Raw genomic sequence first — 18217 nt, 5'->3', positions numbered from 1 at the left:
CTCCAAAAAGTACAATCTTTGTCCCCATGTGCAGTTGCAAACCGTAGTCTGGCTTTTTTATGGCGGTTTTGGAGCAGTGGCTTCTTCCTTGCTGAGTGGCTTTTCAGGTTATGTCGATATATGACTTGTTTTACTGTGGATGTAAATACTTTTGTACCTGTTTCCTCCAGCATCTTCACAAGGTTCTTTGCTGTTGTTCTGGGATTGATTTGCACTTTCCGCACCAAAGTACGTTCATCTCTAGGAGACAGAACGCGTCTCCTTCCTGAGCGGTATGATGGCTGCGTGGTCCCATGGTGTTTATACTTGCGTACTATTGTTTGCACAGATGAATGTGGTACCTTCAGGTGTTTGGAAATTGCTCCCAAGGATGACGTGTGGAGGTCTGCAATTTTTCTTCTGAGGTCTTGGCTGATTTCTTTTGATTGTCCCATGATGTCAAGCAAAGAGGCACTGAGTTTGAAGGTAGGTCTTGAAATACATCCACAGGTACACCTCCAATTGACTCAAATTATGTCAATTAGCCTATCAGAAGCTTCTAAAGCCATGACATAATTTTCTGGAATTTTCTAAGCTTTTTAAAGGCACACTCAACTTAGTGTATGTAAACTTCTGACCCAATGGAATTGTGATACAGTGAATTATAAGTGAAATAATCTGTCTGTAAACAATTGTTGGAAAAAATGACCTGTGTCATGTACAAAGTAGATGTCCTTAACGACTTGCCAAAACTATAGTTTGTTAACAAGACATTTGTGGAGTGGTTGAAAAACAAATTTTAATGACTCCAAACTAAGTGTATGTAAACTTCCCGACTTCAACTGTATGTATATATATGGTGATTGTTTGGGATCATGACATTGTCAGTCCTCTGCTTTGTTTTGTATGGCTCATACTCGATCACATCTCAACTCACCTCTTCTGCTGCCCATGACAGACATGAGGAGGATGTTGCTATGGGAATGTGTCTGGCAGCCATAATGATATTGTTTAACAGTGGCCTTGTGTTTTTCAAGGATCCCCTATCCCCTATTCCTTCCTGTAAGAAAATAATTAGAGAAAATGTATGGTGAATCATTCTGTCAACAACTATGAGCTGTCCAATGGATTCATTGTATTGGAGAAGGAGACAAATCTTTCAGGAGCTGGCACAGATAGAGATATTAAAAAGTTATTCTGTTGTCTGTTTATTATTTGTATCATTACTGTAGGTGCATAATGCTGAAAGGATGTGCAGTTACATACTAAAAGCTTTGCAACACCCACACTTACAGCATGACCTGAATCAAATGAATGTACTAGGAACATTGAAAGATGTTACAGTATTAAACAAAATTGGAAAAGTTGGGACTCTCTTTGACATGACATTTATCTTAATCCCTTCAGCCCAGTCGGCAGACACACACAAGCACACATACGTGCACGGATGGACACACACACACATACACACACTCTTTCTTCCATATACAGTACCGTTCTTTCGTTCGTTCATTCTTTAATCAGTGCAATGTCTCATAGGACTGTCATCAATCATTCGAGGCTGTCTAACATGCTCTAGATCACTGCTATACATTAAAGGAGCCACTCTGTCACAAAGACACATACTGTATGTGTGACCAGTCGTGTGTAGAACACGTCAAGCATTAAATATTCTATGTCATACTGCTCTTATAAAAAAAACTTCACAGGCTGTTAGCAAAACATTTTCAATTTGTCAACAATATGTGTAATATTACCGTCTCTGGTCGGCTGCTGACTGACATCTGGAAAATGAAAGCTAATTTGTAAGATGAATGTGTAAGGGGAATTATAAGGCTGAGGCAGAAAGAGATTGTCTAAAATGTGTTGCATCACCTTTGACCTGGGTGTGTAACATCCTGTGGCATATACCAGGATAGGGCCAGGAGTTTTTCTTGACCATGTGACCTGAGTGCACAGTTTTTCCTGGCCCTAATAATATACTTTGACCTTTGAGTCCCCATATGGATTCAAAAGCCAGGCCAAGAGTGCTATTTCTCTATAGTCTCAGTACTGCTAATGGTAGTCATGTACTGTATTGCCTGAAAACTGCCATGGTTGAGGCCCCTGCCATCAAGTGACTAAAACTGGCACCCAAATTAAACTGCCTGCATCTTGAGCCCAGAATATAAGATATGCGCATATAACTGGTAGATTTGGATAGAAAACACTCTAAAGTTTCCAAAACTGTTAAAATAGTGTCTGTGAGTATAACAGAACTGATTTGGCAGGCGAAAACCTGAGAAAAATCCATTCAGGAATTAGTTTTTTGGGGGGTTTTGTAGTTTTCTATTCAATGCCAATACATTATCCATTGACTTAGGACTCAAATTGCAGTTTCTATGTCTTCCACTAGATGTCAACAGTCTTCAGAAATTGTTTCAGGCTTGTATTCTGAAAAATGTAGAAGTAAGAGCAGTCTGAATGAGTGGACATGCCGTGTCACAGAGCTTTTTCCTGCGCCAGACCGAGAGAGTGCGTTTCTTGTTTACCTTTTAAATTGACAACGTTATTGTTCGGTTGAAATATTACCGATTATTGAGGCTAAAAACAACCTGAGGTCTGAATATAAACATCGTTTGACATGTTTCTATGAACTTTGCGGATTAAATTTTTTTGATTTTTTTGTCTTGAGGTTTTTGGGTATAAAGAGACTGTATCGAACAAAAGGAACATTTGAGTAAATGAATGTCTGCTGAGTGCAACCACATGAAGATCATCAAAGGTAAGGGATTAATTTGATCTCTATTTGTGCAACTGTTCTACCTGGCTGGCTACTGTTTGTAATGATTTGTCTAGTGGGCTATGTTCTCAAATAATCATAAGGTATGCTTTCGACGTAAAGCATTTTTTTAAATCTGACACCGTGGTTGGATTCACAAGTAGTTAATCTTTAAACCTATGTAAAATATGTTTTGTAATGAGTATTTCTGTATTTGAATTTGGCGCCCAGCAGTTTCACTGGCTGTTGAAGAGGTGGGACGCTACCGTCTCACGTGCCCAAGAGAGGTTAAAGCACTGATTATACTTTTGGGTCCTACTATATCTCGAACTGACAATGAATGGGTGACATAAACCTAAATAGAAAGTTATAATTGTGCACGACTTCAGAATTACTTACTAAAACTGTTGTTACACTAAGGTTTTTCTTATTATATATTTTGCTCTTACTGTAGTACTGTAGCCCACTCCCGACCAGTCATGTTGTACAGTGCCTGAGTAGCGCAACGGTCTAAGACACTGCATACAGTAGCAGTGCAAGCTGTGTTGCTACAGATTCTGGTTTAATACTTGTGCCGGCCTCGACTGGGAGAACCATGAGATGACTGTAGGTTTTTGGTTTCTCTCCCTCTAAAAACATAAATAAATCATTCTAAATAACAAACTGGCTTTATTTACAAATTAGTAACAATGTCTCACCCCATGTTCAATAATGGCCTTTTCCTTGGACATTTTACGTTATTTGAAAACTAAATAATCTCAAATATTATTTTTTAAACAAAGTGATTATCATTATCATTAATTTAGAATTATATAAAAGCCCCTTGGATATTCTCACAGATATATTAACCCTGTTATTAGCAGGACGATATATTGGTCATATTGGTCCTGCCTTCCGAGTGGCGCAATGTTTTGGTTATGCTGACCTGGACACCATGTACAGTATTATAATAGCCCATTATGGGCTATTAGCAGGACAATATACCTTTACCAACACCTCTCTGTATTTTGGTATTTTGTGGATGGTGCTTCCCCAATGGCGCAGCCACCGCATCGCAATGCAAAATGCATTGCTACAGATACCCATGCTGGCCGCCACTGGGAGACCCATGAGACGGCTTTTGGTTTTAATTTAGAATCCTCCAATCCTCTATATGTAATTATTGGCTGAGAGTCACGTCATATTTTTTGATATACTGTAGGCCTACCGTAGGCAACATGAGTCTCACTAGTATTGAGTAATGTGCTGTTAAAAGTGGTGTAGCTCTAATTTAAAGAGCATATTGAAGTTAGAAGCAATAGGATTTGAAGCTATAGCATTCAACTATTTTAGCACCGTTTCGCACTGCTCTGAGACAAGCATGGGGACTGGTCTTGATAAATCAATGAGATTTTTTATTTTGACTGAATCTCCGTTTGGGTATTGGTTAGACTACAATTATAGTGTAGAAATGTTATGCTCTTAGTGTAACCTTTAATCCTGGATCCGGGAGCACCCCCATCAGTAAAAAAGCTGACTAGCATAGCCTAGCATAGCGTCACAAGTAAATACTAGAATCTAAATATCATTAAATCACAAGTCCAAGACACCAGATGAAAGATACACATCTTGTGAATGCAGTCATAATTTCTGATTTTTAAAATGTTTTACAGGGAAGACACAATATGTAAATCTATTAGCTAACCACGATAGCAAAAGACACAACTTTTTTTTCCCACTATTTTTTTCCTGCATAGGTAGCTATCACAATTTCGACCAAATAAAGATATAAATAGCCACTAACCAAGAAACAACTTAATCAGATGACAGTCTGATAACATATTTATTGTATAGCATATGTTTTGTTAGAAAAATGTGCATATTTCAAGTATAAATCATAGTTTACCATTGAAGCCACCATCACAACTCTCACCAAAGCAACTAGAATAACTACAGAGACCATCGTGTATTACCTAAATACTCATCATAAAACATTTCTGAAAAATACACAGCGTACAGCAAATGAAAGACAAAGATCTTGTGAATCCAGCCAATATTTCAGATTATTTAAGTGTTTTACAGCGAAAACACAATATAGCATTATATTAGCTTACTACAATAGCCAACCACACAACAGCATTGATTCAGGCCAACAATAGCGATAACGAAGAAACCAGCAAAATACACTGCTCAAAAAAATAAAGGGAACACTTAAACAACACAATGTAACTCCAAGTCAATCACACTTCTGTGAAATCAAACTGTCCACTTAGGAAGCAACACTGATTGACAATAAATTTCACATGCTGTTGTGCAAATGGAATAGACAAAAGGTGGAAATTATAGGCAATTAGCAAGACACCCCCCAAAACAGGAGTGATTCTGCAGGTGGTGACCACAGACCACTTCTCAGTTCCTATGCTTCCTGGCTGATGTTTTGGTCACTTTTGAATGCTGGCGGTGCTCTCACTCTAGTGGTAGCATGAGACGGAGTCTACAACCCACACAAGTGGCTCAGGTAGTGCAGTTCATCCAGGACGGCACATCAATGCGAACTGTGGCAAAAAGGTTTGCTGTGTCTGTCAGCGTAGTGTCCAGAGCATGCAGGCGCTACCAGGAGACAGGCCAGTACATCAGGAGACGTGGAGGAGGCCGTAGGAGGGCAACAACCCAGCAGCAGGACCGGTACCTCCGCCTTAGTGCAAGGAGGTGCACTGCCAGAGCCCTGCAAAATGACCTCCAGCAGGCCACAAATGTGCATTTATTGTCAATCAGTGTTGCTTCCTAAGTGGACAGTTTGATTTCACAGAAGTGTGATTGACTTGGAGTTACATTGTGTTGTTTAAGTGTTCCCTTTATTTTTTGGAGCAGTGTATATAAATTTTTTCACTAACCTTCTCAAACTTCTTCAGATGACAGTCCTATAACATCATATTACACAATACATATAGAGTTTGTTCGAAAATGTGCATATTTAGCGGCACAAATCGTGGTTATACAATGAGAAAAGTAGCCAAGCTGCCAACAATATGTCGGGAGAAATCTTGGGAGAGGCACCTAATCTAATCAGTAACTAATCCTAAACTTGACTAAAAAATACAGTCTGGACAGCAAATGAAAGATACATTAGTTCTTAATGCAATCGCTGTGTTAGATTTTTAAAATTAACGTTACTACGACATACAGCGTGCGTTAAAGTGAGACCGCACCGAGATTAATGGCGGAATATGAGTTTAACATTTTTCAACATAACAACGAATTAACATCATAAATAGTTCTTACTTTTTGATGAACTCCCATCAGAATCTTGGGAAAGTTGTCCTTTTTCCAAAAGAATCGTTGCTCGGTTGTAGATTGTCGTCTTCAACGTTGGAATTAGCAGTAAACATTAGCCATGTGGCAAAGACGTGTCCAACTCACTAAAACGCAGCACTAATAAATATCCGAAAATCGCAATATACTGATATAACTCGGTTTAAAATAACAACATTATGATGTCTTTAACACCTATAGCGAATAAAAACAGAGCCAGATATATCTAAGGGCTATAACGGGAGCTTTCTAGAACGACATCCAGAGGTCCTTTTTGCGTCATGGCGAAGAGAAGAAAGGACGGACCCCACGTTGCCAGCCCATTTATAAGCTCTCAGATCTGCCTAGCAACACCATTTCAATTCTCACTATTCGCTGACATCCAGGGGAAGGCGTATGCAGTGCATCTCAACCAATAGAAGACAGGCAAATTTATAACGGATCTCAGAACAGCCTGCAGATTTCAGCATTCTCACATCCTCATAGGAAATTGCTCTAACTCCAGTTTTACTGTTTACTGTTTTACTCACAGATATAATTCAAACGGTTTTAGAAACGAGAGAGTGTTTTCTATCCAATAGTAATAATAATATGCATATTGTACGAGCAAGAATTGAGTACGAGGCAGTTTAATTTGGGAACGAAATTATTACAAAGTGCCAACAGCACCCCCTATTGTTAAGAACAAATTCTTATTTTCAAGGACAGCCTACTCCTTCCTCCGCTTCGGGGAATTGATCCCCGGTATCCCGCATGCCCGCAAACGATACAGGGATTCGTTAGCTAAATAGCCCAGTACTGTGTAGCCTTCTCCGACCATCATGTTGTACAGCGCCATATTTTCTGTTCCATCCTAACGGAAACCCAGAGGGTTTTTCGTTTTTCTTGGAATATAAATACAATAATATTAATCAAATGAATCCCAAACAATTACTAAAAGTAATTGGAAAGTAGATACAAATTATTTGTGACATTGTGGTTACAATAAAGAATGTAAACAAGATGTAAATAAGATGCTGTGTTTCTATTTACAGTAGTTATGGACAGCTGGTGGCCTTTTGAAAACAGGTTTACACACACTTGTAGCCCGATTAGTAGGACAATAGACTCTTTTTAGCCCCGCTATTGTGGGTGTGAACATCCCCCTACTGGCAATGTGTTTGATGCTTAAGTACTCTGAAGTGTTACATTTCTAACTCAAAACAGCGGTACACTATTTCTTCATCAACATCTTTATGCTTTCGTTAATAAAATAATGAGAAAAAAGACATTCAAAATGCAGATGGTTATTTAAACTAAACTCAGCAAAAAAAGAAATGTCCCCTTTTCAGGACCCCGTCTTTCAAAGATAATTCATAAAAATCCAAATAGCTTCACAGATCTTCATTGTAAAGGGTTTAAACACTGTTTACCATGCTTGCTCAATGAACCATAAACAATTAATGAACATGCACCTGTGGAATGGTCATTAAGACACAAACAGCTTACAGACGGTAGTCAATTAAGGTCACAGTTTTGAAAACTTAGCACACTAAAGAGGCCTTTCTACTGACTCTGAAAAACACTAAAAGAAAGATGCCCAGGGTCCCTGCTCATCTGCCTGAACGTGCCTTAGGCATGCTGCAAGGAGGCATGAGGACTGCAGATGTGGTCAGGGAAATAAATTGCAATGTCCGTACTGTGAGATGCCTAAGACAGCACTACAGGGAGACAGGACGGACAGCTGATCATCCTCACAGTGGCAGACCATGTGTAACAACACCTGCACAGGATCGGTACATCCGAACATCACACCTGCGGGACAGGTACAGGATGGCAACAACAACTGCCCGAGTTACACCAGGAACGCACAATCCCTCCATCAGTCCTCAGACTATCCACAATAGGCTGAGAGAGGCTGGACTGAGGGCTTGTAGGCCTGTTGTAAGGCAGGTCCTCACTAGACATCACCGGTAACAACGTCACCTATGGGCACAAACCCACCATCGCTGAACCAGACAGGACTGACAAAAAGTGCTCTTCACTAACGAGTCACAGTTTTGTCTCACCAGGGGTGATGGTCGTTCATCGTCGAAGGAATGAGCGTTACACTGAGGCCTGTACTCTGGAGCGGGATGGATTTGGAGGTGGAGAGTCCGTCATGGTCTGGGGCGGTGTGTCACAGCATCATCGGACTGAGCTTGTTGTCATTGCAGGCAATCTCAACGCTGTGCATTACAGGGAAGACATCCTCCTTCCTCATGTGATACCCTTCCTGCAGGCTCACCCCCCCCCCCCTCCAGCATGACAATGCCACCAGCCATACTGCTCGTTCTGTGCGTGATTTCCTGCAAGACAGGAATGTCAGTGTTCTGCCATGGCCAGGGAAGAACCCGGATCTCAATCCCAATGAGCACGTCTGGGACTTGTTGGATCGGAGGGTGAGGGCTAGGGCCATTCCCCCCAGAAATATCCGGGAACTTGCAGGTGCCTTGGTGGAAGAGTGAGATAACATCTCACAGCAAGAACTGGCAAATCTGGTGCAGTCCATGAGGAGGAGATGCACTGCAGTACTTAATGCAGCTCGTGGCCACACCAGGTACTGACTGTTACTTTTGATTTTGACCCCCCTTTGACCCAGAGGGTTTTTCGCTCCCATTAATCCCCCCACCCCACCCTCTCTCTCTTTCTGTGTCTCCCTCCCGGATGACCTGAGCCCTTGGTCGTGTAGCTGATCCCGTGCTGCTGGTCCAACTGCAGCTGTGGACCACTTTTATGGTTTCCCCTGGGCATGCTAACTTGTCCCAGACCCTTGCTGATCGAGCTCAGCCAGGTAGTCACTGTGCTTCTGCCTCTGCATTGCTTGCTCTTTGGGGTTTTAGGCTGGGTATCTGTAATCCACTTTGTGATGTAAAAAAATGGGTTTATAAAACTTTTTTTGATTGAATAATACTAGTTCACAAAACATGCACACATTCTTTGTAGGTCTATGTACCACGTGTACCTGTCCTAATTAATGTGAGTTCCAGTTCTCTGTTGTTGCAGCCTGGTAGGGGCCCCACAAGTTTGTTTTCTGTGCACAATGGACCTGTATAAGTTGCCCACATCTTGTCAGCCTCTCATGAGTGTAATTACCTACCACCATGTGTTTATTCAAGTGTCATCAATAGTCATGCACTTGTTGCATGATGGTAGTCATGCAACAAGAACAGTGATTTCCAAATGTGAATGTTTAGCTGATCTGGACTACATTTGAATTTGAATAATTTGATGACTACCATCCATCATTATCCATGACTACCATTCACATGCAATCCACCACCACCTTTCTAATGAACACTCCTCCTCAATTAGCATATTGTACATCAACAAAGTGTTTTATGTATTTATGATTAATATTTACTTTTGTCAATAACAGCTTCTACACATTATGGCAACATGCTTGACTGCAAATCTTTAAGCATGTCTATGGACTTTATGGAGGTTATGGGGCTATGCTGGTACCCATTATATTTCTTATATCATGCCAATATGTCAAAGTTATCAATTAGGATTATTGTGCTGTTCAGAATTACGTGTTCATTATGTTGATGTTCTCCAGTAAAATAAAGCTGAAATAAAATAAAATAAATAAAACAGGACTCTCCAAATGAGCACCATGTATGAAGGAGGGGAAGGAAAAAAGACAGCTTCTCTCTACCACAGCTTCACCAAGTCATTCAATGTATGTTTCATTAACAATTGTTGAATCTTCAAAAATAAATGCAGATTTTTTTAAATGTATTTTGTTTCTAATAGTTTTTTCTGCTTGATGTGAGTAATTTAGCTGGTCTATTTTTTTTATTAAATATACAGAACCAGTCAAAAGTTTGGACACACATCCTCATTCAAGGGTTTTTCTTTATTTTAACTTTTTTCTACATTGTAGAATAATAGCGAAGACATCAAAACTATGAAAAAACACACTTGGAATCATATGGTAACCAAAAAAGTATTAAACAAATCAAAATATATATTAATATTTTAGATTCTTCAAAGTAGCCACCCTTTGCCTTGGCATTCTCTCAACCAGCTTCACCTGGAATGCTTTTCCAACAGTCTTGAAGGAGTTCCCACATATGGTGAGCAGTTTTTTGGCAGCTTTTCCTTCACTCTGCGTTCCCAAACCATCTCAATTGGGTTGAGGTCAGGTGATTGTGGAGGCCAGGTCATCTGATGCAGCACTCCATCACTCTCATTCTTGGTCAAATAGCCCTCACACAGCCTGGAGGTGTGTTATAGGTCATTGTCCTGTATAAAAACAAATTATAGTCCCACTAAGTGCAAATCAGATGGGATGGCGTATCGCTGCAGAATGTTGTGGTAGCCATGCTGGTTAGGTGTTCCTTGAATTCTAAATAAATCACTGACAGTGTCACCAGCAAATCATCCCCACACCATCACACCTCCTCCTCCATGCTTCATGGTGGGAACCACACATGCGGACATCTTCAGTTCATCTACTCTGCGTCTTTTAAAGACACGGCAGTTGGAACCAAAAATCTCAGATATGGATTCATCAGATCAAAGGACAGATTTCCACTGGTCTAATGTCCATTGCTCGTGTTTCTTGGCCCAAGCAAGTCTCTTCTTACTAGTGGTGTCCTTTTAGTAGTGGTTTCTTTGCAGCAATTCGACCATGAACGCCTGATTTACGCAGTCTCCTCTGAACAGTTGATGTTGAGATGTGTCTGTTACTTGAACTCTGTGAAGCATTTATTGGAGGTGTAATTTCTGAGGCTGGTACCTCCTATGAACATATTCTCTGCAGCAGAGGTAACTCTGGGTCTTACTTTCCTGTGGCGGTCCTCATTAGAGCCAGTTTCATCATACCGCTTGATCGTTTTTGCAACTGCACTTGAAGAAACTTTCAAAAGTTCATGTCTTAAAGTAACGATGGCCTGTCATTTCTCTTTGCTTATTTGACCAGTTCTTGCCATAATATGAACTTGGTCTTTTACCAAATATGGTTATCTTCTGTATACCACCCCTACCTTGTCACAACACAACTGATTGGCTCAAACACATTAAGGAAAGAAATTCCACAAATTAACTTTTAACAAAGCTAGCTAGCTAGCTAGCATCAGCTTGTTAGTGGTTATACTGTTTTCAAAATGTTCTCACAAGCACATTGCTGTAGCTTTAAATTCTGTAAATGTAATTTAGTAATTTTAACTAATTTGATACATAATTAACGAGATATCCTTCCTATTGGCAATGCCTGACAACATACCGGAAACGTCTCCCCCGATAATAAGGGGGCTTGGAACGCACATTGAAGCTTTTGCCAGGGTTAGAGGTTCCAAGACTATTCTATTAGTTATATTTCTATGTGTGCTGCTTTGTGGTCACTCAGTCAGCTGTTCTTCAACAAAATAATCACATTTAAACGGTTATGACAGATATGTTTTAGTCATGTCGGTCATTCATAATCGTCGGTTACAAGGTTATACAGTAATTGTGCCAGCCCTAACTCTATTAAGACTGAATAAATAAAAACAGCTCCACTGGCAGGCACACACATGCACGCACACACACACACGCACACACGCACACAGACAGAGACAGACACACACACACGCACACACTAAAAAGCTAAGTCCAGAAATGGGAATAAATGAGAGCCAGGATCCAAGAAGGAGGCCAGATGCGTCAGCCTCATTTCTCAGTCTGCTGCTCAGGTACAGAGCTGACAGAGAGCCAACATAAATGTCAGACAGAACATGCAGGTCCAGCTACAAATGGATCCCTTTTTTTGGGTCAAATATTTCCAGGAAGAAACAAAGGAAAAAGTTGAAGTGGGTCTGGGCTGATACTTTAGAGCAGGGGTCTCCAGCCTTTCTTGCACAGGGACACCCACCCTTGCAAAACTGGCAACAAAGGGACCCCATCATACAAAAAAATATATAAATAAATGTCAGGTGAATGATAATGGCAAGGAGAAGTAATCAACATTTATAAATGAACAGATTTGGTTGATATTTTCATTATTTTGACCTCCCGGCATTACAATTGGAAGAGGAAGTGTAAACAGCCTATTAGCTGGAAAGGTAACTTCAAACACATTATCGCTAAGAGCAGCTGTTTAGCTGGTTAAACAAAGGTTAGCCATTTGTTTGCAAAAATGAATGTGCAAGTCAAGAGAGCTTACCAGCAGCACTTGCCGCACTGGTAGCCTATTCGCTGGTGCTTTTCAAAGCCTATATCACATACTGCAGTGAGTGTAATTTGTTGAGAAATAAAGTTGACATCAGAAAGAAGATATTCTCCTCTTTTCTGTAATTTAACATTCAACAAATGTAATTCAACATTTGTGTATTCTTTTGTTTCAAGCTATATTTTTTAAAAACATAGATGTTTTTTTAAACTAATATTTGTTTATTTTATTTGTAGAAATATTTTTTGCGGACCCCCTGCAATACTTCCAGTTGAATACCCCTGCTTTAAAGAGACTCAATAACTGTACGTAAAAAGTAAGTGGCCTTGCATGAGCCTTGGCTTGTGCGAGCTAGAACAGCTCATAGGAGTAGGAGCCTATCCTGTTTCTGTAGCGTGAGGCAGCTTGATGTACAAGTACACCCTGGACAGGACGCTAGTCAATCCTGGGCCTTATCCCCAGTCTATCTCCTTAATGCTAGTGCCAAGCAGAGATGCATCGGGTCCCATTTTTACAATCTTTGGTATGACTCGGCCAGGGATCAAACTCCTTCCAAGCACAGGGCAGAAACTAACCACAAGGCCACTGATTTTGTCTTACAATATGATTAATGCTAAGCAGGTTGTTAGTGCTTGTCGCTGAGAGGATATAGGAATCAATATATTCATGATAAGCAATACACAGACGTCTGCACGCGCAAATACAAACACACCCTGAAAAGCTCTATACTTGCTCTAGGCCAGACTGTTGAGCCAGGGCCAGAGGGCTGCTAGCTAACATATGTTTTAGGAAACTAGGTGTATGTTGCATGTCACTACTTCAGAGGAGAGCCATTTGAACGTACAATTTTTTTTAAATCAAAATGTGTTTTTGGGCAGAAATGCCTTCTGGAACACGTGAACTTTCATGTGGCTTAATAACAAACTTGTATGCCATCTGTAAATACAAATACAATTTTTAAATTATGAGCCTAGTTGGTTTAGCCAGAGAAAAAGTCAAGAACCTTCCTGCTAGCCATGATGGGCTGAGATAATGGGTGGGCTGGACATGACGAGAGATGACTTTGGATTGGTCTGCCATGTAGCACGCATTTGTCTATTACATGAGCTGGTCAGTATGTGTAGGTAATCCTTTCTAAAACATTTTTTTTTAAAGATATCACTTAGTAGAACTACAAAGGTGTTGCTCTCCACTTTCTGGAGGACCGAGTTTCGAAATCAGTGAAAGCCCCGGTGGAGTATGATAGCTAAGGAGATGGAGAAAATTCTGCCGTTTGATTGCAAATATGCAAATGGGATCGAAAAGAGAACACAGAGAAGGCTGTTGTATAAAACACTTGTCTCCGGATCTTCAAACTAAGGCAACCATGACAGAGAGGGGGAAGAGTTCATCCATGTAGTCTAGCTAGCTACATTTTCATATATTACACATTTCTAATTGTGTCAGAAAGTCATTTTCATTTCAAGTTAAAGCGTATTGTTAGCTAGCAAGCTAACGTTACTTGTATGATCTGTGTAGTAATATTATTCGTATCTCAGAGCCGTTTGCATTGCTAGTTATAGCCATTTGCATTGCTAGTTGAACATGGTTAGTTAGCTACCTTAGGGGCTCCCGAGTGGTGCAGCGGTCTATGGCACTGCATCTCAGTGCTAGAGGTGTCACTAAAGACCCTGGTTTGATTCTGGGCTGTATCACAACCAGTCTTGATTGGGAGTCCCATATGGCGGAGCACAATTGGCCCAGCATCGTCCGGGTTTGGCCATCATTGGAAATAATAATTTGTTCTTAAATGACTTATCTAGTTAAAGAAAATAAGAAAGAAAACAAGTAACGTTATGAGTTGTGATTAAGGTTTCATTGTTTAGCTAGTTTCAATAGAATGTTCATGATGTCACTGCGACAACTGTCGATAGACATAGCTGGTAAGTTTGAAGAATAAATTACAAATTTACAAAAGCCCAACACACGTTGAATATGCCCGGTGTCAGCAAACGTTGGCAAAAAAGCAGAATTAAATTGTTGCCAGCAGTACAGTTGCAGTCACCAACGCTCCGGATAACACAAAAACAGCCTAACCAGCTCTGCTAGGACGAGTAAAATGGTCAGAGTGAGCTGTTCCTTCATTTGTGTCTGGAAGTAGCTAGCAAGCTAGCCAACGTTAGCCAGTTAGCTTGGGTGCTTGACTGCCGTTGAGGTCAGAATGCTCCGATCAACCCTACTCCTCGGCCAGAGCGTCCAGTGTGCTCTCTGAATGCTCCGAGAGCGAAACACTCTGAATTTATGAACGGACAACATGACAACGCCCAGAGCGCACTCTGAGCACACTCTGGCACTCCAGATTGAATTTACAAACACACCCATAGTATAAACCAGCCTTTAGTCTTGAAATCCTTGGTTGTTTAGTACGTGGCCTCACATGTGAATCCTTAAAGAGCTAGGTGGGGCTAAAGCTTAAGAGGGTGTGAACAATGCTGAATGGGTGTCGACAAAGCAGAGCTCTCCGGTAGGTGTACCAAAACATTCATGGGCCATAAAAATAAAAAAAAGGGGTTACAAGATTATCAACTTTTAAAGCAGATTTGCTTTCCCATTGTTCCTCAACTGTAGTGTTTGATATACAATTTTCTAGCTCTGAGTCTCTACACAATTAAAAATGTTGCTACATAAGACAGAATCGAGCCGGTCGTTTACATATTGGTTTATTAATTCGATTTGGTATTCGGTTTACTTTGGGTAGCCCTAGATCTTTACAAATTGGCCCTGGACCAGGTGTCCTCTGGAGGAAGGCCAAATTAAGAAACCTTATGGAGTCAGCAGAACCCTGTAAAAGACCACCACTTACAGTAATCCTCGAATAATAAAATAATTATAATAATAATGAAACATTTAAATTTGTATAGCGCTTTTCATTACAGCATTACCTCAAAGTTCTTCATAGGCAAATAGAAATGATAATAATAAAATAAATACAATAAAAACATCATACATTTCGAATCAAGGCAGGAAATAGCAATAGTAGGCTAGGTTCTAAAATAACTTTCTAGATTAGGACTATAAGAAAGATAATCTGTCGAAATGTGTTTTAAAGTCCGTTTTAAAAAGTTCCAATTGATGGAGATGCTCTCAGATGGTCAGGGAGAGCATTCCATAGGCAGCAGAAGGCTCAATCCCCCATAGTACGGTATACATGTCTTGGGGACTTGAAGCAGTAGTGAGTTGCTGGAGCGGAGAGCTTGAGGTGGCTCATTGATAAAAATGAGGTCGCTGATGTAGGTGGACTCAATCCATGTAAAGCTTTAAACACTAGGAGGAGGATTTTAAAGTCAATCTTATAGTTGACCTGTAGCCAATGGAGTTCAGCAAGGATGGGTGTGATGTGGGCTGACTTCTTGGTCCTGGTCAGGACTCTGGCAGAACTATTCTGGAGAAGTTGTAGACTGAAGTTATTTGGCTGGAAGGCCCTCGAACAGAGCGTTGTCGTAGTTGATCCAAGGAAAGATGAACACGTGGACAAGTTTCTTTGCATCTGTCTGGCAGAGCGATGGTTTGAGCCTTAAGTTTTGCAGATATGTTTTATATGGGCATCAAAGGACAGAGAAGGATCAAACTTGACTCCCAGGTTGGAGATGACAGAACAGATGGATGGCTTGACTGTCAATTGTAGGGCAGATGTTTCCAGCACTGGTGACCTGCTTGAGTGTCCCAATAAGCATAACCTCAGTCTTGCTGCTGTTCAGCTGGAAGAGGTTATCTTTCATCCATGCCCTGATGTCATCTAGGCAGCTGCCAGATTTTGCTAGGGCTGAGATGGTGTCCGGTTTGGTGTTAATATATACAATACCTGTGGGACACCACATGTGACTGTAGACTCCTCCGATCTGGACTGTCCAATCGTGATGTAGTGATGCATTGCTTCCTATTGGAAAGGTAGGAGGAGAACCAGTTCAGAGCAGTTCCAGTGACTGCAGTGTGCTCTCTGAGACGCCGCAGGAGGATGTTGTGGTCAACGGTATCAAAACCAGCAATAAGATTGAAGAGGAGAAGGAGGAGGCTAGGTGATCTAGAATCTGCAGTCATTAGTAAATCGTCTGTAACTTTCACCAGAGCTGGTTCAGTGTTGTGCATGGGCCGGAAGCAAGACTGGAAAACTGCATACAGCTGATTGGAAGACAGAGGGATTGAAGCTGATTAGCAACCACTTTCACCAGTACTTTTGATAGAAAGGGGAGGTTGTAGATGGGCCTGTCCCCATAGGAGAATCCTCTTCGGTTCCAAGTAGAACCCTCTGTGGAAAGGGTCCAAAAGGTTTCTACTTGGAACAAAAGGGTTCTTCAAAGGGTTCTCCTATGGGGACAGCCGGAAACCCTTTTTAGGTTCTAGATAGCAGTGTAGTTGGATAGAATGTCCTGCTCAAGGTTGGGTTTCTTCAGTAAGGGGGTGACTGCAATTGTTTTGAAGAGTGATGATACCTCCCCAGTCAGCAGGGACTTGTTGATGAGTGTGGTGACAAACTGAATCAGGCTATAAGAGCAGGTTTTGAGTAGGGATGTAGGGATAGGTACAAGGGTGCAAGTGGTGCCCTTCATTTTAAAGATGATTGACTGCACAGCAGTGGATGTGAAGTTGCTGATGGGAGGAGGAGTCTGAGTTGGGGGCTCAGGAGTGGGGTGCAGGTAATCTTAGAGGCCATGATGTTTGTGCTGTTAGGTCCTTTACTTAAATGTACAAACGCACTCTTACTGAAAGCCAATAAAACCTACATACAGAATCTCTATAAACATCAGAGTACTTACTGCTTAGATCTCTGTCTACAGTGCAGCTAATTCATGGGTGAAAATAATTTCTTAGAATAACAGAACCTCCATACTGATCACTGAACGCTATTTAGTGCCTCTTAAATTCAATGTAATAAAACCGTACAGACAGAAAATATTGTGCTATTACACAGAACAAACTAAGAGAGCAAATTCTATTACTCTGTGTTGTCTCTAACTCAGATCGTCTTCCTACCACCTGATCCCACAGAGAAGGCACGAGCCACCACAGTACGACCCTGCACAGTGCACACAGTGCACACACAGAGGTCACACCCCACCTGTGTTTGGGCACAGACAGGTAACAGATATCAGTGTACAGATCTGAAGGAATGCAGGGAGGGGGACAGGCGGAACATACGGAAGGGAATGGAAGCTACCAGCCGAATTATCTCACAAAGCTGATGCACGGGTCATTGGGGTTAGTGGTGTGGGTGGGTTAGCAGGGTGGGATTTATTATTATTAGGAATAGGGTGGTGGAAATTTTCTCAGGGACATAGATGAATTTGGGCAGTAGAAGTGAGAGGAAAACCAGATCATTGATGTTTGTAGTGGGTGGTGCAGTAAAAAACATGATTTCCTGTGTTTTATATATATATATATACTGAACAAAAATATAAACGCAACACGTAAAGTGTTGGTTCCATGTTTCATGATCTTAAATAAAAGATCCCAGAAATGTTCCACATACACAAAAAGCTTATTTATTTACAAATTTGTTCACATCCCTGTTAGTAAGCATTTCACCTTTGCCATCCATCTGACAGGTGTGGCATATAAACAAGCTGATTAAAGAGCATGATCATTACACAGGTGCAACTTGTGCTGGGGACAATAAAAGGCCACATTCAAATGTGCAGTTTTGTCACACAACACGTCACAGACGTCTCAAGTTTTGAGGGAGCCTGCAAATGGCATGCTGACAGCAGGAATGTCCAACAGAGCTGTTGCCAGATATTTGAAAGGTAATTTCTCTACCAACGTCATTTTAGAGAATTTGGCCAACCGGCTTCACAATGTATTTCTGTCTGTATTAAAAGCTCCTTTGTGGGGAAAACTCTTTCTGATTGGCTGGGCCTATGCCTTCCCAGGCCCACCCATGGCTGTGCCACTGTCCACTCATGTGAAATCCATAGATTAGGGTTTATTGAATTTTTATCAATTGACTGATTTCCAGTTATGAACTGAATCTTTGA

General features: G+C 41.0%; 1 protein-coding gene across 4 annotated transcripts in view; it reads right to left on the bottom strand.

The window, feature by feature from the left end:
- The window catches only part of adam12b (ADAM metallopeptidase domain 12b), a 150658-nt gene that overhangs the window by 98633 nt on the left and 33808 nt on the right, over positions 1-18217 (bottom strand). The window lies entirely within an intron of this gene.

Source organism: Salvelinus fontinalis, chromosome 1 (genome assembly GCF_029448725.1).
Source record: "Salvelinus fontinalis isolate EN_2023a chromosome 1, ASM2944872v1, whole genome shotgun sequence".
Classification (NCBI taxonomy): Eukaryota; Metazoa; Chordata; class Actinopteri; order Salmoniformes; family Salmonidae; genus Salvelinus; species Salvelinus fontinalis.
Note: the sequence above shows the minus strand (reverse complement) of the source record. Positions and strands in the feature narration are given on the sequence as shown.